We start from the raw sequence: 23,354 nt of genomic DNA, 5'->3' as shown, positions 1-23,354 counted from the left end.
CAGTAGGCGGGATGCAGGTGGGGAAGGCAGCAGGTGTGTCTGGGTTCCCTGCTGAAATGTTGTAGGCCTCTGGAGATGTAGGGAGTGTGGTTAGTCTCTGACCTGATAAATATGATTTATATGAGTGTGTTGTCCCAGATGATTGCTGATGAGTGTAATTGTAAATGTGTACAAGGGGAAGAGTGATGCCCTGGAAAGAGGAAATTATAGAGGTATAAAGCTTTTAGATCAGATGATGAAGGTAATGGAGAGAGTTCTAGAAGGTACGATTAGAGAAAGAGTGAATATTCATGAGATGCAGTTTGTGTTTATGCCCTGCAGGGGGACCACTGATACCAAATTCATTGTTTGACAGCTTCAGGAAAAATAAATAGGAAAAAAAAAGAGGAAACTATTTTTTTTTTTTTTTCTGTTGATTTGGAGAAGGCCTTTGACAGAGTCCCAAAGAGGTGGTGAAGTGGACAGTGAGAAAGCTTGGGATGGAGGAGTGGCCGGTTAGGGTGGTTATGGCCACGTATGTGGGTGCTCGCACCCTGGTAAGAGTGAATGGAGATTTGAGTGATGAGATTTCTGTGAATGTTGGTGTTCTTCATGGGTCAGTTTTGAGTCCATTCTTGTTTATCATGGTGCTTGAAGCCTTCTCACGTGACTTCAGCAATGGACTCCCGTGGGAGATGTTGTTTGCTGATGTTGATTGCTGAGAATGAAAGGGAGGCAGAAGAAAGATTTAGGAAGTGGATAAATGGTATGGGGCACAAGGGCGTAAGAGTAAATGCAGATAAAAGGAAAGTGATGATATCTGGGGTTGGTGGCGGTACTGTCAAAGAAGAGGGAGAGTGGCCACGATCAGTTTGCCACAAGGGCATGGGAAGTAATTCCATCTTGTGCAGTGTTTGTAATAAGTTGATGCTTAAGAGATGTAGTGGTATTAGAGGTAGACTGCGAGATAATGCAGATTATATGTGTGCAGTGTGTCAGGGAGTGCAGGTGGAGATTGTCAGGCATGAAAGGATTGAACTTGCTGGTGATTGTGTGGAAGAGTTTTGTTATTTGGGAGACATGTTATGTGCTGGAGGTGAGGCTAGAGCTAGCTTTGTGGCTAGTGTGAAAAGTGGTTGGAAGAAGTTCAGGAAACTGTTGCCTCTTCTGACATTGAGAGGGCTCTCGCTTCGTGCTAAGGGATCTTTGTATGCAGCATGTGTTAGGAGGTCAATACTGTATGGTATTGAGACCTGGGCAGTAAAGGAAGAGGATGTTCACAGACTCAAACATAGAGAAGTGACAATGATTAGGTGGATGAGCAGTGTGTCTCTGCGTGCAAGGCCTGGGGGGGCTGGGTTTACGATGGAAGAGTTGAATGGTATGATGGTGAGTATTGGTGTTGTGATGAGGACAGGTAGATTGAGGTAGTTTAGGCATGTGGAGAGGATAGGGGATGATAATTAGGTGCAGAAAATGAAAAGCATTAATATTGGGGGTAGGTTTGCAAGGGGTAGACCGAAAAAGACGTGGGATGAGGTCATTAAGTTTGACCTCAGGGTTAAAGGACTGAACAGGGAGGCTGCCATAGATCGAGCAGCATGGAGAGCCACCATTAGGTGACCAAGGCCAACGCATGCACGCATGTTGGAGCCTTCAAAAAAGAAATGAAACGAAAGGAAGGTAATTGTGGCAAATTTATACATGCCACCCAAAACAAACACTTGGGAAAGAGGCGAATATGAAGAGCTGGCAGAAAGTACAATTCAGAGTTTAAGAGCATAACTACGTAGAATGGAAGAGAAATCTGAAAGAATCATTAATTGGAGATTTCAGTACAAATATAAATTGGAATACTCTAGATCAGTGGTTCTTAACTTTACTTGAGTCAAGGACCCCTTCGAGAATCTGATGAAAGCTATGAACCCCTTCCCTACACAAATGCACATAAGCACATAAACACAGCATTTTACAGGCAATGAATATACTTTATTTTATTGCAAACTACCTCATGCAGTGTATGATATACACAAAGTATAAAACAGTCTTTACAAAGGATTAAGTTTCTCACTCATTTCATGCAAAAACTAATGGCCACTCGATGAAAAAATGAAATACATCCAACTTGTGCAAATTAAACAAAACAAAAATGTTAATTCTACTCAAAAGTTCATTTTATTGAAAGGGTTGTTGTTGTTTGACTTGAGTAAGAAGATGAAATTGTGGAGTGGTCTTTGACAAGGCAACACAACATGCATGTCATCGTTAACATCCAGCTGATTTCGATTTTTCGTTTTGATAGAAACAAGCTCTGAAAACCCTGACTCACAAAGGTAAGTAGTAGCAAACGGAATCAGAGCACCCATTGCTTGCTTTGCCAGATGAGGGTAGGCTTATGTCAACGAACACCAGAATCCTTCACAACTCTGATTTTTTTTTTTTTTTTTTTGGGGGGGGGGAGCTAATGATGTTAAATGGCATCACGCAGTATCGCTACATTGTTCTCAATTATTCTGACCTTCACAGCACCCCTGAAACCCATCCATGGATCCCTGAGGGGTCCATGGACCTCAGGTTAAGAACCCCTGATCTAGATGTAAGAAGCCATGAAAGCTGCTGTGATCAGAAGCTGCTGGATCTTGTGCAGGAGTATTTCCTAACACAGCATGTAAACGAAAACACCAGAAAAAGAGAACTTGGTGATCCATCAGTACTAGATCTTGTATTTACCAGGCAAGAAAATGATATTGACAGTACAGTATAATGTATCACCCTCCATTTGGCAAAAGTGACCGCGCAGTATTAAATTGCAACTTCAAGATTGCTTATGACATAGTTAACAGTAATGAGTTACAAAACGAGCCAAAACTACTAAAAGGGCAACCACCATGACTTAAAGAAGTACTTCTTAGAAATAGATCAGGAAAAGGAGCTTAGAGGACAAGATTTAAATGTTTTCATTCATTCATTCATTGCCAGACGCCATGTATCCCACACGGGGTGGCCAAGGGCTTAGAGTTAATTGTTTTACAGGGAGGGGCACTAATCCTCCACCAACCCCACTTGACACGTAGAGATGCCAACAACATCTGGGTGTTCCCAGGCGGTCACCCATCCAAGTACTAACCAGACCCAACGTTGTTATATATAGAAAATTCTGTTAATTTCATGAAATCAGAGTCCAAAATTACATCCCTCAGCACAAAGAAAAAGAAATGAAAATAAAGAAATGGTTTAATACAGAATGTAAAAAAGAAAAGAGAGATTTTCTGTTTAAAAGATACAGAAGACACAGTAGTGAGAGGGCATATAACCACTATAAACACACAAGAAACGATGATACAGTAAGACCTCACTATAACGTGCTAATTGGGGCTTAAACCATTCTGAAAAATGCGAAATTCCGATAAAAGCAACATCCGGACTTCCCCCTGCTAATCCAGACTTTTTCTGAAATATCAGACATTAGTATGGATCGCATAAACTGTTTTCAAACAGTTTTGACTACGATTGTGGTACTGTGCTGTGTTATAACTTCACTACATTAATCAAGTGGTATAATATATATAATAATACTGTACTGTACACTGATAAACATGTCATTTTTTTACCTTATTGTGGTGAACATAGCTGAAGTGGTCAGGCAGTCCAGACTGCTTCTGGCTTTATCGGACCTTTTCCGATATATAGGAATTTAGTCCAGTAGCTCCTCAAGTCCGAGAAAAGTGAATTCTGGTCTATTGAAGTCCGTTATATCGAGGTTTTACTGTACAAGGATAATTTGGGAAGCTGGAAGACAGTTTGAGGAAGACACAATAAATGAAAGTAGTGATCAACCTAAGCTGTTTTACAGCTACATCCAAAGCAAAACCAAAGTTGAAAATAAAATACTGTACAGTCCATTACAGATGAGGGGGCTCATCCATACACAAGAGAAAGTCATTTGTGAAGCATTAAATACAAATTTCCAATCGATTCATAGAGAAGAAAATAGTTTTGAGAGAGATGATATGGAACATGCATTCCCACACATATCACCAGATATATAAATACCAGAAAAAGAAGTACAGGAAGAGTTAAGTAAAATGAACAAAGGAAAAGTAAATGGTCCTGACAAAAATTCAGGTTGTGTACTACATGAATGTGCAGAAGAGTTAAGCAGACCATTATATTTAATATTCAAGGAATCCTTAGGGGAAGGAACTCTACCTGATATTTGGAAAAAAGCAAACATTGTTCCCCTATTCAAGAAAGATAATAAGAAAAGTTTGGGTAAACCATTTAGAAGAACACAGTACCTTATGATAACAGAAAGGCAGTTGGGTTTTAGAATGGGAAAATCATGTGTTACTAATCTATTAAGCTACTATGATAGAGTTACAGAAACATTACAGAAAAGAGAAGGATGGGGGGACAGTATCTATGAAGATTTCAAGAAATCATTTGACAGAGTACTGCATTAATGACTTTTATGGAAACTGTACCATCAAGGAGGAATCCAAGGTAACTTGTACTGTTGGATGCAGGAGTTTCTCAGAAAAAGGGAAATGAGAACATTACTAAGGGGAAATTACTCATGGAAGGAAGTGACTAGCGGAGTTCCACAGGGCTCAGTGTTGGCACCAATTATGTTTTTAATATATATGAATGACATAGACAGTAACATTGGGAGTGGAAGCTATCTAATTATGTTCACTGATGATGCAAAAATGCAAAGAAGAATTACTAACAGTTTCTTGCAGAAAGGTACAAGAAGAATTAAATAAACTTCATGAATGGAACAACAAGTGGCAGATGGAATTTAGTGTGGACAAGTGTCATGTAATTAAGTTTGGTTAAAGTGAAAAAGACCAGACTGTAATTGTAAGTTAGGAAGTTCTGCCCTACACATATGAGAGGAAGAGGGACCTAGGTGTGATTATCAATAACAGACTATCTCTGGCTGACCACATCAGTGAGAAGGTACATAACGTGTATACACTGCTTGCTAATATGAGAATAGCATTCACTAAGTGAATATATGCTGAGAAAGATAATAACATCATTCATCAGACCAACCCTGGAGTATGCATCAATAGTCTGGAATCATATAAAAAAAACACATAAGATTGAAATAGTACAAAGGGCAGCTACAAGATGGGTACCAAACTTGAGAGATCTAAGATACGAAGAAAGACTAGAAAAACTGAATACCAACACCACAGGAAAGAAGGAAAACAGGAGACATAATTATGCTTTACAGCCTAAATCCAGATCCTGCCATATTAAAAAGGGGTTCCAAAATCCCTGATCATGCACTTCTCCTCACAACATTCATCCAGCCAGCTTGATCTCCTGTCAGTTCCTTAGCATCACCGACTTCCAAACCTCTTCCCTACACATTCATCCACAATATCTCTCCACCTTCTCCTTGGCCTACCTCGCCTCCTCCCTCCTTCGAATTTGCTCAGATATACCTTTTTCACCACTCTGTTGTTGTCCATTCTCTCCATATGACCATACCATCTCAGTACACTCTTCGATTCTGGTGTCCACCGACTTCCTCACTCCGCATCTCTCACGAAACTCATTATTTCATATCCTGTCCACCTTATGTTCTCCATATACATTCCTCAGCAGTCCCATCTCCACTGCTCTTACTCTTGACTTTTCATTTTCATGCCACACCGTAGTCTCACATCCATATGTTAAAGTTGGCACTAACACTCCTTCATGTAAGCCTTGTGCAGCTGCAACACTCAAGCCTCTGTTTCATATCAAGGCCCTTATTGCACCACGTACTTTTCTTCCTTGTGTCACTCTACTTTCAACTTCGTTTGCATATTTTCGTCTCCATTCTATCAGTGTACCCAGGTATTTGAACTCTCACCAGTTCCAGTCTCTCTCCATTCACTGCTACATCGCACTGGGAGTCACCTTCTCTCTCAATAACCATCACTTTACTCTTTTCTACATTTACTCTCAAGGCATGATGCTTACAGACATTAGCAAAACTCTGCACCAGCCCACCAAGTTCTTGTCCGGTACTTGCAAGCAGTACTGCATCATCAGCATACTACAACTTTGAGATATTTCATCCATCACTATTCATTACCAATGCCATCCCTCTCTCCATTATTCGTGTTTTTACTTCTCTCATCACCCCATCCATATATATATATTGAACAACCATGGGGACATCACACAACCTTGTTGCATGCCCACACCAATCGTGAACCATTCACATAGATGCCAATTAACCCTTACACATGCTTCACTACCATCATAAAAACTCTTTAACGGCACCTAGCAGCTTACCCTCTGCGCCGTACATGCGCAAAACTTTCCACAGTCCTTATCTGTCCACTTTGTCATATACTTTTTCGAGATCCATGAATGCCATTAACACCTTATGGCCCTTCTCTCAAGCCTTCTCTACTGTCTGTCTCACTGCAAATATTTGATCCACACATCCTTTGCCACTCCTAAAGCCACCCTGTTCATCACTCACTAGGACTTGTGATATCTCTCTTACTTTCTCTATAATAATTCCTCCATATACCTTCCCAACCACACTTAATAAACTTATGCCACGATAATTCTTGCACTCACTTCGGTCACCTTTATATTTGTACAGGGGTACAATCACACCATTCTTCCACTCTGCAGGCACAGTTTCACTCATCCATTCCATCTTACATATCTCCAACAAGCACTTCATTCCACTCTTTCCACAACACTTAAGCATCTCTGCATACACCTCATCAACCCCAGCTGCTTTCCTATTTTTCAGCCGCTGTAAGCCAAGAAACCATTTACAACGCTGGGTGGTAACCATATAACCAAACAATACGTGCTCCCTACATGTCAACTAGTGGGTTGGTGGAGGGTTGGTGCCCCTCCCTGTAAAACAACTAACTCAGTGTCAAATGGCCACCCTTTATGGGATTATGGTGTCTGGCAATAGGTAGATAGGTAGGTTCACAGCACTCTTCACCTGTGCGTGTTTCACGTCTCCTGGTACTACATTCCTTCCGTGCACACCCCCAAAACCAACCTTGTTTACAGCCGCTCTGCTGTCTCTATTCTCATTTATCAGGCTTTAAATATATATATATATATATATATATATATATATATATATATATATATATATATATATATATATATATATATACACCGGTATATACATCCATCATCCAATCCTACATTGCCCCATGGGTAGCGTAGGAGCCCGGGGCTAGACATTTAAGATGAGAGTGACCAGCCTCACTCATTCCTGAGTGGCATTACGTGAGCAGTGAACCCCAACCACCCCTTGGATATAAACCTTCATCGGTTCAGTCCGATTGGAGCGCCGTAATTACCCACTAAACCACCAGGTATATATATATATATATATATATATATATATATATATATATATATATATATATATATATATATATATATATATATAACCCACCGTATTACCATTGCAAACTGCTTAGGGAAATGGGTAGGAAGTAAGAATGTAGGTTAGGTGTGCTTTGATGTTTCCCTGTTGACCTCTACCTGTGGGCTGTGGAGCAGTGCAAAGCCACAGGGGATGCTTGCAGTTGCTCAGGGGATGAGGATTGTCACAGTATCTTGCAGTGAGAGATACATACAGTATTGTTTATGAGAAGAAGGGTACTGTATTTGGTTTGTGTACTCAGGGACGTTATATGTATTGGCTATAATAGTACTGTAGAAGATACTGCATGAAACTACTCTGCTTTGATGTCATGTTCCATTTCCAGTGTATGTAAAAACATGCAGGTGAGCATGGCTAGGTATGAAACAAATGGACTTAAGTTTTTAGAGAGATTAAATAATAGACTTTGTACCAGTAGCAAGTATTGCTCCTTCTTAACGATATATGTGTGTGAGGACATTAATACATATGTTGGAGAGAGAGAGAGAGAGAGAGAGAGAGAGAGAGAGAGAGAGAGAGAGAAAATTCTTTTAATTGGGTTGGATTGATTGGATGGTGAAATGGTTAGGTTAAGTGAAGGATATTTTTCAGTTAAATGTGTAATCAAATTCAGCTATAATATTTCTATGCCTGCGACTCACTAGGACTCTCTCTCTCTCTCTCTCTCTCTCTCTCTCTCTCTCTCTCACACACACACACACACACACACACACACACACACACACACACACACACCAGTTTTTAATTGAGTAAACTTCTCGTATAAGGTAACTGCTCACAGTTGAACCGTACGATGAAATTAAAAGTGTTACTCACATTACTGCTTTCCCTGCTGCCAGCACCAGAAAGTTGAAATGCAGACAATAACTCCCATTCAACTCTGGGAGAAAGCCAAGCGAAAAGAAGGAAAACTGCATTCTTTAGAAAAATTCCTGAACTACCGTATAAAACTTTTGAACTGTAAGCCGTATATGTATTTTCCTCTACGATAGCGATCTACTGTATTTGACAGCTATGAAACTTCATCAGACCAACTAAATGAGACCCACTTCATAGTAAGACGGTTATGCATGCGTAGTATCACCGACTGTAAGCAACATAAAAGTAGTCCCGCTGAAACTGAAATTACCTTCAGAATTACAAGTAAATAAACAGTGTTACGATCATCAGCAAAATTGGATGCCGCAATACCATGTGTAACGTATTAATCCGGGCATCCTCCTGAAACCCTCATTGTTTGGAAACCTCATGATAGGACACCAAGACCATTTTAACCACATAAATTCACTCAGGGGCTTCACAAGTATGCCAACGCGAGGAATATGTCATGGAAGCCGTATAAGTGAACATTTGTAGGCCAAGTTTAGAGCAAGGCTTGACCAGAACTCTCCTCACAAGCGCCTTCAGGGAAAAAGAAAAAGAAGAAAACGGGACCGCCCCAACCAGACCCGACGACATTGACACAGATACAGGGAGTCAGGTATGGCATAGTCTTGCAGGGTCGTGGATAGCCCCTGGATGAGACTGGGTTTCCTGTCGATGATTTGATATACACTCAACTCCTCTGGGCCCAGTGTCATCAATATAAGACGGAATTGGGTATTTTCAAAAGTTAATAAAGGAGAGAACCCCCGCTTAGGGGCCTATAAGCTTCGCGACTATGAGCCGATAGGCGTTTTGCAGTACCCTTCCCGCACAATCCCTTACATAGGATTCCTGGGAGCGAATGGATTAAGCAGTGGCAAATCAGTCAGGTTCTTTAACTCATTTGGGCCCAGTTTCATCACAATGGGACAGAGTTGGGTATTTTTAAGTGTTAAAAAGGAGGGAACCTTGGCTTAGGAACCTACGAGCTTCGCGACTAAGCCAATAGGCGGTGGGCAGTACGCTTAGTGCCCTTCCAATGCAGTCTCTCACACAGGAACCCTGGGAACTAATGGATTAAAATAGGTGATGGAGTCACTCTTATCAGTACAATTGTATCCCCACCCTAACGTGCCTATTTATCCACCAACATTTCCCCACCAAGCCTTCCCGTTTTATCCAGTCACATCCATTTCCCAGCCTGCCCTTTAACATCACTACTGCAACCTGTCCTCATTATCTACTGACATCCGTACCGGTACCGTACTTTAAACTACCCATTATTATCATTACTCCAACTTTTTCCTTGTGTCTACGCGCATTTACACTCCAGCTTTCGCCCCTTTCTTAAGCCCCTGTTACGCGATTCAAGGCGCGACCGCGGCGGGACTCAAGGTCGTGTCCTAGTTGGTTGCCACGCCTCCCGACTGGCCCCGAATCTAATCTGCTCATGACTGCCTCACGACTGGTCATGACGTCCTCAAGAACGCGACCAGATCACAAGGCAACCACGGGGCAACGGAGCAACGAGTCTTCAAGTTTGAAATTTTTAATGGATTTTTGTCAGTCATGACCACCCAAGAATGCAACACGACTGCGTGATGCGTTCGGGGAATGCACGACGACCCCTCCCTGAGCCTCCCCCAACCCCCCCGCCGACCACCCCACGATGGCAAGCGCAGGCCTCTCACACTTTATATGCCGCTCGCTTACCAGCACGCAGTTGCCATATGTGACTGGTGTTGCTAGATCACTGACTGTGCCCGGTTTCCCACCAAGACTTTGTTACATTCTTTGCTCGGTCTGGGAACAGTCCTAGCCTAGTCGTCGTGTGGTCTGCTTGCAGTTGTCAGGTGGTCGTAAGCCATGATTCCGAATCGCCGACTGGACTGTCAAAATGCGTTGCATGGTCTGCTTGGGGTCTGGTTGCGGTCTGATCGTGGTCTGATCATGGTCAGCAACTCATTATGCAGTCGTAATGTTTTTTTTGTCGGCGACTGCACGCTGACATGCAGCGAACGCATCATGACACATCCAATTGAGTTAAGTCTGCTTCAGGACTGACTACGACACTCCTGACTATGATGCAACTGTGACCCGACTTTTGGCAAGTCGGGAGGCGGCTATGATATTTTAATGCGCGCGTTAAAAATTCGTGAGGCTTGAGGAGTCATCCTAGCGGCTCACGACCGCCCTCCAGAGTCCGGGCTTTGTCGGAGAATCAAGGGACGACCGATGACAAAAGCCGTTACGACCTTGAGTTGCGGCGCGGTCGGGCTTTGAGTCGCGTATGTGTGGCAGGGGCTTTACTCGTAGTCTCTACCCACCGACCCATAAACATACCTTAAGTTACCAGTCAATGTCTCCACCTCAACCTTGATTTCTACTAACCAGACTGAACCAGAAGCTACCAACCAAGAGCATCATAACCACAGCCTACCCAGAATTCGTTCACAACCATTATCTTCACCTGAACCTGTCCACGCCATCAGCATCCACACAGCAGCCTGTCCATTTACATACATGAAGCCAACCCCATGATTGTTATTCCCACTAACCTACCCATCTACATACTTTATATCCTCATACCAACTCCACTGACTGATATGCCAGCATTATAACTTCCACAATCCAGTGTTAAGTTTCCTCTGAAGCACCATCACACTCGTGTCCAGGGTGCGGATGCTCAAAACTTTAGTCCCGGTCGTTGCTCGCCAGCGCGGGACTAAGTCATCACCTGTGTTCACAATGGCTGCAGTCTGCGATGTTCAAAACATTATGGGCGCCATGTTGTGACGTCAGCGGGACTATCTCTGGTCGGAACTCCATCAAAATTTACGACTGGTACCAAGCAGTCCTAAAGCCCATTCAGCATGGTCGTAAGGAAGCTTTGAGCCTCTCATCAGCGTTATCTACCCCTCAAAACATTAGTTAAGGTGTTTGTAATACATATAAGCATAAAGCGGTATTTTATTATGGCAAGGATCCCAGGGAACTCTCTCATGCATGATTTGTGCTTGGTTATCGAGTTTTAAGTGACTTGCTATTGAGGCCTCTTATGAATTGTAGATGTGCAGCATAATTTTATCTCATGAGACTGTGAAAGCCTCCCTATGATGCCACATACTTGCTATAAAATGTAGGCTACTCATATATTTTCATTAGGTATGACATGTGAACTGCTTTTCTTCCACAAACCCTCGTTCTAAGTTAGATGTGGGCAGATTTGGTATTTTTTCCGGTATATTACAGTTTAGGACTACTGAAATTCACATTTTAACCCCCATTCTCTGGAGTATGCATATTGAATTCCAGAGGTGTCCTAAACTGTTAATTTATCTTTTTTTTTTTTCCTTTAGGGACTTTCATTAGCTCACAATTTTATTATGACCAGTATGTGCTGTGAAGTGACAGGGTCTGTAGGTAAGGATAGGGTAAATGTTTACAAGTGCACCTGCCTCATGGTAATGAATTTGATATAGCTCAATAAGTACATCTTGATGTCTGCGTCAAATCATTCTAAATCATCCATGGCAAAATAATAGTCTCTGAGATATTAACGAAAACCCACCACCACGTTGCACTTTGCTTAAAACCTAACCTAACCCACCCTAGTCTAATCAGAAGCCTAACCTAACATTACTTAACTGGACCCCACTGACCTAAAAACAACTTATCACCGTAATCATGAGGCCTTGGCTTGACAACCTCCAAGCAGGTTTGGGGTTTAGGTTAAGTTAGTTAATTTAGGTAGATTAGGTTAGATTGGATGGGCCTAATAGTTATTAACAAATATAAAATCTGTCAAAGATTATAAGTTAGAAAAGATAAACATTGCAAAACAGGTCTTAAGGAAAAAATTTCCAGTTTATTGACTAAACTGAATGCTTGAATTTACGTCCGAAACATCACGCTGAATTTGACTGACAACATTGACAGCATCAGTAACATACTGCCAAGCTACTGCCTTCATCCTGACTCCTGTTGAGGCAGTCAAATGAAAATTTTCCCAATATAAAGTCTTGCTTCTCTGCAACACTCGTTGCCATAGCCAGCAGTTCTGCAGCAGTAAAGTTTGGGCGCCGAGGTCTCTTAGCTTTAGGTTCACCTTCCATTATGAAGTAGGTTAGTATAAGCAGACAGACATGCGTGTGGCGAGTATCTGTGGCGGTGATATTTGTTGTTACCAGCATGCACGAGTTGTCTGTTTAGAAACAACCTCCTTGATTCTCATTGGGTGCCTTTTTTGTTACACTGATTCTCATTGGTTGCTATCAGATCAGCTGCCGAACTGCCTGCCCTCTGCCGCTTGATGGGACTAACACTTATACCCGCCCTACTACTGACCGCTTCTCGTTTGAACATTGGTGGAGGTGGTCAGTCATAAGGCGGGAATAACTTAAGACGGGACTAGAGGAGCGACCACCGACGGCGGGACTGAGATATGACCAGTTTTGAGCATCCGGCCCCAGTATCGTAAATGCTGTCGTAATCATCACGACCGATGGAGCATTATTTTAGCTTGTAACTGGTTGTTGAAAGTAGTCCCGTTCAGTGGGTACCCTTACCACTAGGTCAAACATTCTCGTTCCTTATACTACTGTAGTTAGTCACTTAACTGTTTTATCTCCAGTCAGTGACAGATGTGGAATTTGTACGGGAATTTTAAGTTCTGGTTCCCATTAGTAGGGTAGTAGATTTGGAAGTGAATAAGCTTTTGTAAACTGAGCAACCGTTGAATGTATGAAAGGTGTACCTACAGGTACCAACTACAGTGTACCATGTACAGTAATTAGGGTGGAAAAGACGTTTGTGTATAAGGTAATAACTGTTTCAAAGTGTGGTAGGTAAAATTTTGTGTATGTTACACTCTGTATTGCTGGTATGTTTAGCACGTATCTGTGTTTTAACTGAAACCGAATACTTCAACGTACTGGATTAGCCTAGTTCTGGATATGTGCTGGCTATAAGCATCAAAGATTTGCCTTCACTATTTGGCTGTTTTAAGCTGCAGAAAATAGTTTGTCGGTAGTAAGAATAAGATGTGTATTTACATTAAGTATATTACAGAAAGTGGGTTATTTTCCTCGTATGGATTTTTATAATCTTGTGAATACAGTATGTGCTTGAAAGTGCGTCAGTTCGGCGACCAGGTGGATTAGAGTGGTATGCGTGTAGTAGGATGTAGGTCATCTGAACAGCATATGTTTACTAAACCAGCTCTGATCTCCGCAGTCAAGGCCGACACTGAACGAAGAATGGCAACTCAGTACAAGGTCATACGCCTCGCATCACTGACGACTGAAGTCCGATGACGTAATTTTGAATTTTAGTCGATGCCTCCAGACGATTTTATATTAGTTTGGAAGTAGCTCTCGCACTTGAAGGTATTAATAAAGGCTGTAGTTAACTTCAGCTCGAAAATCTTACTCAGCAGTTCTCCCACCCAAAAAATATCACCGAGCAAACACGGATGCACTCGTCCTGTACACACACACACACACACACACACACACACACATTTTCATTGGTGAAGGCGCATCTGTAGTATTGACCGAATCTTGGCTGATTTATTTCTCCAGCTGGTTGTCAAGGTCGCCTCTGCTTCCTCTGTGGTTGGCTAGGTGTTCATTCTGAAAGAGAGAAGGGGGGGTTGTGTTTGCATATTCATTGGCGATCGCCCCTCACAGGATGCGACGTTAGCTAATTAATAATTACGTAGGGAGATATTTGTTGGTACGCTTTACTTTTTTGTCAGTCATATTTTCTCATTTATTATCTGTTATGTATGTCTTATGCTGCAAGGGTAGGGGTCTGCCACTTTTTTATATATCTAGCTAAATTTCTGGTTGTTGAATATCTCCAGCTGATCATTGCTTGACTGCAGCACTTTTTAGGCGATGTAAGCAGGCGGTGCATTGCACACTATTGTGTAATTCGGTCAGAAATCTACGAAAAGTGACCGTTGAACACAGAGTATGAACATTTTCGGATACTTCATAAAAAACAAGCTGAAAATCTTTGCTGAATTGCCCACCACACCGTTTTCAACATAATGACCGCGGACGCATTTAAAGCCAATAAAGATAATACCGGTAATTTTGGAATTTATCGGCCAGTCCGAAATGTGGACACACACTTTTCCGATTCTATAGTAGTCTTCCTTTTTTTGATGTGCATCCATCTGCTTAGCTTGTCCTTGGTGTCTGGCTCACCCATAATGCACTTGATTTTAATAGGCTTGCCCGCCCCACATCACTCATTTAAACAGCATTTAATGGGCAGCTTTTAGGCTCCCAACTGCATGCGGTTGGAAGAAGAAGTTTTGCGGATTCTTTTGCCAGCTTTTACGGCGTTCTTTGCGCTTCTGTAATATTTTTGAATTCATTGCCTGAGGTCCTTTCATGTATTTTTCTCGACTAGTTCGTGTCATTCACCTTACATTCGCATCACGAGTCTCTCTCTCTCTTTTTTTTTCTTTCACCCTTGGCATTCCTCCTGTTTGCTTATTTTCTTCTACTCTTTCCTTCCCCCTTCGTTGTATTGCTTTCCTTTCTTCGCTGATCTACATTATACGAGTATCCTTTTCTTAATGCTCTCCCCTTCGTCTTATCGTCCCTCATTATTTCCTTCGTCTTCTTCCTTATCCCTTATGTTATACCTCCTTCTCCTTTCCCTTTACCGAATTCCGACTGTTCCTCCTTTTCCTCATCCTCCCTTCCCTCTCCATCTTCGTCTTAACAGACTTAACCTCGTCTTCCTGTTTAGCCTGTCTTGCTGGTGGTGGTTGATGGTGGTAGTTCTGGTGGAATGTGACGGTGTTTTAGTGGTATTAAATGTACGAGAGTATGGTAGCCATTTTGTTATTTTGTGGTTTTTAATTTTTCGATGGTATCAGTATTTCTGATGCTGTTGTGGTAGTGGTGTGCTTTTAGTCATATTACATTTTATTGGATTAAGGGAGTTTTATTTTTCTTTGCTGGTATTTTTGTCAGTGGTAGTTTGATGAGTTTGGTACGGTAAACGATCGTGGTTGCTAATCTTTGTGGTTTCAGTGGTTGGAGCTGTAGTTGGTGGTGATTTATGGCTATTAGCCAAAGGTAGCTTTTATTATTATTATTATTATTAGTGGTGGTAGTAGTAGTAGTAGTAGTTGTAGTAGCAGTAGTAGTAATACGGTAGTATTATGACAGAATGAGAAGGTATGTAATGGATGCAAGAGCACACACAGGTTGGGGGAGTGGACTTTCTGACCACTTATAAATTGGTGGTGGTCAAGTCAAAGTTTATGTGCAATGGAGGAATAGTAGGAGGGAAGGACAGAAGGAAGTAGTCCATACAAAGAGAGTAGAAAGGTTGCAAGAGGACGAAAAAAAAAAAAAAAAAACATGAGAGATGTTGAGGAGCGATTGGGTAAATATCACTTTGAGCAGATGGGGGAGGTGGAAGGTGTGTGCAAGATATTCACCGAAGAAATCTGTGCAGCGTGTGAGATGGTGTGCTGAGTGAAGAGAAGACGAAGGAGGGTGCAAGGAACAGCATGGTGGAATGAAGAGGTGAGGCAAGCAGTGGCGCAAAAGACGAAAGCATATAGTGGGTAGATAGGAAGCAGAGGCATGAAGTTGAGAGACGGACGAAAGAGTTTAGAGAGGAAGAGGGTGGTGAAAAGATAAGCAAGAGAGAGTAAGAGGAGAGTGAATGAGGAATTTAGAAGGACTTTGAGTGTAAAGCGGAGGGAATGTAAGGAGGTAAAGAGAGTTAGACAGGGTGATAGAGAACTTAGTACGGGAGTGAAAGGTAAAAATGGTAGACTGATAGTGGAGAAGGGAAAAAAAGTGAGCAGATGGAGAGAACACTCTTAAGGAACTGTTAAACATAGAGAATGAAAGTAATGCGAGTATAAGTGACTGGGGAATGGCTGGAGAGGACACTAAGAACTGTTAAACATAGAGAATGATAGTAATGCGAGTATAAGTGGCTGGGGAATGGCTGGGAGAAGGAGGGTGGTGAGACGAGAGAAAGAGATCTGTAGGATGGAAGTAGTGGAAGCAATGAAGAAAGTCAAAATGGGGAAAACCCCAGGAATTGATGGAGTGTAAGGTGAAATGCTGAAGCATGGGGGAGAGATATTAGTAGAATGGATATGGAAGGTGTACAGATTGGCCTGGGAGGAAGTAGATTCCCGGAGGATTGTAAGTCAGGTATAATTATTCCCCTGCACAAGGGAAAAAGGGAAAAAGAAGTGTGTGGCAGTCATAGGGGCATTTGTCTACTTAGCGTAATAGACTAAGTATATGGTAGGATACTTATTGACAGAGTTAGGGAAGTAACAGAGGAATTAGTTGGAGAAGAACAGGGAGGTTTTGGGAAGGAAAGAGGTTGTGTAAATCGGATATTCGTCCTTAGGTCTTTAATGGAAGAGTTTCTAGAGAAGGGAAAGAAGTTGTATGCGGACTTCTTGGATATGGAGAAAGTACGTGACGGAATGGATAGACAAGGAATGTGGAAAATATTATTAATATATGGAGTAGATCGGAAGGTTTTGAATGCCGTGAAGAGTATGTATGAGGGTGCTAAGGCTGCAGTGCGTGTGGATAGTGAATTTTTGTCTGAATGTTGGACTGAAACAGGGATGTGTCATGTCTCCAAGGTTGTCAAATCTGTATATGGGTGGGGTTATAAAAGAGATACAAGGTAGGGCAGTGGATGTTGAAGCGGCTGGAAGCTTCCTGAAGGGGAACTGCATGGTTTGGAGAATGAATTTGGGAGAGTGTGTAGGAAACGGAATCTATAGGTGAATGTAGGGTATGGTCTTCAAGAGAAATGAAGTCACTGACTGTACAGTGAGGTTGGAAGTCGCTGAATGTATAGTGAGGTTGGATGATGAAATGCAAAATGTGTGTGCATTTAAGTACTTGGGTAGTGTGATGCAATAAAGTACTTGGGTAGTGTGATGAGTAAGGATGGAAGTTTAGAGGATGAAGTACTTGAAAAGGTGCAACAAGGAAGAAAGGTGGCTGGTTCTTTGAAAGCAGTGATAAGAAATGGGGAAGTGAGCATGGAAGTAAAAAAGTCGCAGCATGATAGCATTGTGGTACCAACTATAACGTACAGTATGGAAGTGAAGCTTGGACCTTGTTGGAAGGACACACAAGTAAAGAGTGAGAGCAGTGGAAATGAGTTGAGAGGTGCATTTGAAGGTTTATGGAAAGAGACTGACAAAAGGAAGTGAAGGAGCGTTGTGGTGTGGATGTGGATGTGATAGAAAGTGTTAGGAGAAATACATTGGGGTGGTTTGGCCATGTGGAGAGGATGGAGAGCGAGAGACTAACGAGGAGTGTATATGGGTGAAGTGGAGGGAGGGGGAGGCCGAGGGCGAGATGGAGTGGAGAGGTATATGGGAGGGAGGTGTGAGCTGGGAGGAGGGCAATGAAATGGCGGGTAACAGGGAGTCATAGAGGCGATTTGTTTGTGGCCATCCCTCACGGGGTTAAGGCGTTTGGCAATAGATACATAGATAGATTATTTTTAATACGATGATGATGATAATGATGATGGTTGTGGTATAGTGTGATCACCATGTTAGAATGTTTTGTGATGATGGTGTTGGGTTGATGGACAAACGGTGTTAATAGTGTGGTGGAGGTGATGGTGGCTGTGCGTGCGAGACAGTTAAAGAAGAGGGGAGGGGTTGTGATGGGTGCTGGTTAAAATAATGGGGTAAGTGGGGACAAAGAGGAGGCAGATGTGGAGAGGTAGTTAGGGTCATTGAGAGATGTGGGAGAAGAAGAAAAAAAAAACTGGGAGGAGGAAGGGAATGATAACATCATGAATGAATAAGAATTGAGTTAATTGCGTAGAGGACGAAGAATGAGAGAAGCGAGAGTAAAAAGAAACGGAGATAAATGTATAAGGAGAAGCAGCAAAGACTGAAGTAGAGAGAGAGAGAGAGAGAGAGAGAGAGAGAGAGAGAGAGAGAGACCGGAGGTAAGTATTAGGAAATAGGGAGAAAAGGAAATGTCGGTATAAAAGAGTGGATGGTATTCATGAAGGGGAGAAGAATGATTAAAAAATAATTGAGGAAAATTTCAGTAGAATGGGAGGAAAGGATAGAAACACGGATGGAGAGGAAACAGAAATGTGTGTGGAGAGGGAGGATAGAAGGGCAGTAAATTGACAGACTCGAAATTAAGTGTGGGTAGAAAAGGATAAAATATTAATGTAGAATTGTAAGTATGGAGAAAGACGAAAGAACAGTGAATAAACAGAATCACAGGAAAATCTTGGAAGAAAAGGAGGAAGAAGTAGTGGCTTTAAAAAATAAAATTGCGTAACAATGTGTGTAGTGCACGGCGAGGCGAGAAATTGTAGGTTGAGAGAGAGTAAAAAAAAAGAAGGAAGTGTAGGTAGAGAGATTGAATACTGAGGTGTGGGAGGGAGGGAAGAGTGAGGCAGGTGGTGGCTGGGTGGTGGTGGTAGAGACAGCGTCGGGTTGGCACCAGGGCGGCGGCGCCTCAGCTCTCCCCCCGTCCCCTTCCCGTCCCACTCCCCCATTTCCCAGGCTCCCAAGCTCCCCTTCCTTCTCATAACAAGGGAGTGGCGGCAGCGTGAGAAGGAACAGTCAGGGGAAAGACCGTGCGATACGTATTCCAGCCACACGCAATTACAATTGTTTAACCACAGGAAGGCAGCTGAGGGTAAATTGGGTGTGAAGTGGATATTTACCCTTCCCCACTGTTTTGTCTGTTTATTCAGTGTATCTAAGTAGCCAGTGTATCAGAGTAGCAACAGAGGACTTATAAGGATCACAGGCTCTGCTGTGTGATAGTTGGTGGCGTAATTAATTTTTTTTTTCTTATTACTTAGGAATCTGGAACTGTCAGACACTGATATATATAACAGTATACAAAAGAAGCCCAACAAGACTCTCTCTCTCTCTCTCTGCGTGTGTGTGTGTGTGTGTGTGTGTGTGTGTGTGTGTGTGTGTGTGTGTGTGTGTGTGTGTGTGTGAGCTGGACACCTGTTAATTATAGCACATGCAGATGTGTGCAAGATTATTCGCTCTCCCCAACCTATGCACTTTCACTACTGGTTTAGCTTATCTGAACTTATGCCGTTTACTGCCGTTACTTGTTAATAGACTGTACTTACCTGGGAGGCCACTTGTGGAGGAGTTACATCTACTGCTTTAACGCTTTTACAGTGATTAAGTTTTCATATGCAAGTACCGTACTGTAGGCTCTTTATTTTTTATATGCAAGTACTGTTTTAGCTTTCATATGCAAGTACTATATTTAGTTTGGGGCCGTAAAATAAAATTCTCTCTCTCTCTCTCTCTCTCTCTCTGTACTGGTGTGTGTGTGTATCTATCTATCTATCCATCTATCTATCTATCTATCTATCTATATATATATATATATATTAGTGTGTGTGTGTGTGTGTGTAGGCTATATAACATACTGTACATCCCGTATATGTATACTGTATATATATATAATATAAAAAAAATAATAATTTGGTTTTACGCCAAGTATCCCCGAAGGGCTAAGGCGTTGCCCCTGGGTAGAGGACTTTTGGACTGGAGCATGTAGCATTTTATGACCGGGTGCCCTTCCTGATGTCTACCATTGACCCTTGGGTGGATTCGATCCTCCAACCCTTCGGTCAAAGTGGAGCGCTCTAACCCACTGAGCCACGGCTGCTATATATATATATATATATATATATATATATATATATATATATGTGTGTGTGTGTGTGTGTGTGTGTGTGTAAATATATAACCTGTTTTCTCGGTATTTTTCCCTTCCCTTTTTTCCCCTTTCTCATCTTTTCCTCATACCCTTTTCCTCCCCCACTCATCCTTCGCCATGTCAGTGACCCTTATTGTTTTCCACGTATCGTTTTCTTTTTATCTTCTGTATTCCAGTAACCCTCTTTTCGTCTTTCCAACACTTTCCTCTACAACCCCTCTTTCTTCCCTCCTCTCCTTCTCTTCCATTGCATTGCATTGCATCCCATTCTATCCCTTTTCCCTACCCAGTGATTAGTATTCATTTTTCCTCATTTTAATGGGGTAGGCGTTTCACTCATCCACCTCTTTCTGTGTTTCCCATCTTTGCCTCCCCTTCCCCACTTTCCTCCCTCCCCTCATCTGTCCTCCTCTTCGTCATTCAAGGTCTCTGATGGTTTGTATCATTTTCCCCATCATCGTCTTCTGCCCTTCTTATCTTTCCCCTCCCTTCGCCCCTCCCTCTCCTTCCTGTCTCCTGCCCCCCCCCCATTCCGTCATGTCTCCCCTCCCCCTTTCCTTCTTGTCATCCCCTCCCCTTTCCTTCCTATCATCTCCCTCTCTTCCCCTCTCCCTCTTCATCACGTCAAGGTCCCTCTGTCGATCGCCGTCCGACAGAAGTGTGTGTGTGTGTGTGTGTGTGTGTGTGTGTGTGTGTGTGTGTGTGTGTGTGTGTGTGTGTGTGTGTGTGATGTAGCTACGCGATTTGCGAAGCTAAATCTGTTGCTGTGTTTTCTTTCCTTCTCCCATTCCCCGTTTCAACAGCAGCATCTTTCAGCATCCCTCGTGGCCTCAGTAATAAAGCTGTTTTCTTAATTATAGTTATGCAGTATTCATGTCACCACCAGATTACTCCAAGTTTGTGATGAGAGTGTAACTGTTCTGAGGCCTCCTCTTAAAACATGATATAAAGGTGTTGTATTAGGACCGTCGTCGCCACGGCTTAGATGGTGCTTTTCTTCCACCTCTTCCACATACTAGTTTGTTTCTGCATACAGCACGTTGAATTTTTCTTGGCGCTGATATTTATGGAAACACTTGATATTGACTAGCTAGGTGATTCGTGATGCATATTAAGTGCCAAACGTTAATTCCCATAACCTGGCCGAGATTTTCGGCCTTCTGCAGCCTATGTCCTGTAATTCAGTGGCGGAATACAATAATGCTACAACACTGCATCCTTTTCGTAGTACACCTCAGCTTGATTACCACCGTTTGCTGATAGCAATCGCATTTTATAGCAGTTCAGCATTCAAAATGAAGAGAATGCAATTTTAGACTTAGTTAAATTGAACAGAGTATTAAGTATTTTAGGCTTAGTTAAATTGAACAGAGTATTAGGTAATATGCAAGGTATTTCACTACGGAAGAGATGGTTGAAAGTCTCCTAACCCCACGAGAATATGGCTTTTGAGATTTCATATCGCCATTTCCTTCGCGATGTAGTCTGCCCTTTACGCCTTCGAGTCCTCTCCTGCTTTACTGAGGCAGCCTAGGTCGATATTAAAAGGGTATTAATAGCGTAGGCTACAGGAAAATGTTAAGGTGTAATAGACATAATAATTTGCCGAGGAAGAGGTGCTAGAGAGCCTCCTGTGTCACCCAGAATAACCACGGGCTTCAGTGTCAGCAGGGTATAAGCTCCTTTGAGGGTTGTGCTTGTTTTAGTTAAGCCGGTTTTGTCCCTGTTATTGCTGGCACAGTTGTTCTAAAAGTGCGATGCGTGTTTGGCATTCATATTTGAACCTCTTGGCGGTTAGGATGTCCCTGCTGAACCTCCTCTCTCTATTTTTATTCTTACATCACTTTCACCGCTATACGCCTGTCTTGCGTTGAGTGATATCGTCTGGTGGTTGCAAGATAAGAAACCAATAACACGTCACTGGACTTAAGGGGATAAGTATGCATATATCCACAGAAAGGTTTAATCAGGATATTGTTAATCCATTGGCAGCTAGGAATTTTTATCAGCCGAAGGAAATCGTCAGTTCGGATTAAAAAAAAATCAATGAAAGTTCGATGTAGTTTAAAATTTGAGACTTTAGCTGGAAGTTCGAAAGGTTATTTTTGGACGAGAACTCCAAAAAAATATTTTTAGATGAAAGTTCGAACGACTTCTTTTATATGAAAGTCCCAGCTTTGTATGAAAGTCCGGATTGGGAGACTGCTTTTAGAAGATAGTTCGGAAGACTATTATGAGATGAAAGTTTAAGACTATTTTTATATGAAGTTCAAAAGACTGGCTTTAGATAAAAGTACAAAAACATATTTAAGTGATAGTTTGAATAGACTATTTTGAGATCAAAGGTCGAAGTACTGTGAAAAGGTAGACGGTCATAAGCTTATACCCTGAGTAATATCTTCAGTCTTTTAAAGAATCTCTGCATGTTCTTTTTTTTTTTTTCTATACGAGTACGTTTTGATGCATGTGCGTAAAAAACAGGGGATTGAAAGGTCATTGTAAGTAAAACCATGGCTCAAAGGTCAAGGCTGGTGTTAATGGTAGGGACAGAATTACACCTCTGCAACTGGGACAGCCCAAATAATTTGAACAGTCTTCATCATCGTCATTATCTTTCCCACCTAAAGACGAGGAGAGGTAGGTTCCAGAAATACGGAAAGAGAAAATCTGAAGGTGGGATAAGAATCAACAGCATGCCCAGTGAAATGAGCCACACCATAATCTGCATGTCATTCAAGCCCACCGGATTCATAGCTGCATCCCACAGACCGAAAAATATCTGCGCTTTATATATATATATATATATATATATATATATATAATGTACAGTACCGGTATGTATATATAAAGATCGAGTGATGCCTAAGCTCAGCAGAGGTTACGGAACGTCAGTCTGCTTTTTTTTTTTTTTTTTTTTTTTTTCCCCCCCGACTCACCAATGAGTTTGAAAAAACGAGGTGAGTAATGTCAAACCATGGAAATAATTATGTCAGCACTAATATTAGCCTTGTGTCAGCATCATTATCACCAGCATTTATCGCTCCTGACGACTGGTGCCTCTGACATGCGCTGCCAGGTGGTGGACGACAAAAGAGGCTGTTAACCACCTCAGCCCGAATACGTCTTTTATATATTGTTCCAGGTGATTATACGCAGCTTTAGTGAGATTTTTGAAACTGTGGGTTAGATAATTAAGCCTTTGGTAATACGTTGAGTACAAATGGGTTTTCTAACACTGAATTAACCCTTACTCCTTGGTGATGTGTTATTTATTTGTTTTTGTTGCATCCAGACAATTTTATTCAGCTTTAAAGGACCTATTG

The 23,354-nt window shown here is 42.0% G+C and overlaps 1 protein-coding gene across 3 annotated transcripts in view; it reads left to right on the top strand.

Moving 5' to 3' along the window:
- Positions 1–23,354, top strand: part of lili (LMBR1-like protein lilipod) — a 103,869-nt gene that overhangs the window by 5,473 nt on the left and 75,042 nt on the right. The window lies entirely within an intron of this gene.

This window comes from Coenobita brevimanus, chromosome 65 (assembly GCF_032717465.1).
Source record: "Coenobita brevimanus isolate Jiangsu-jjx chromosome 65, ASM3271746v2, whole genome shotgun sequence".
In the NCBI taxonomy this organism is placed as follows: domain Eukaryota; kingdom Metazoa; phylum Arthropoda; class Malacostraca; order Decapoda; family Coenobitidae; genus Coenobita; species Coenobita brevimanus.
This window is presented reverse-complemented; position numbering and strand designations above follow the sequence as displayed.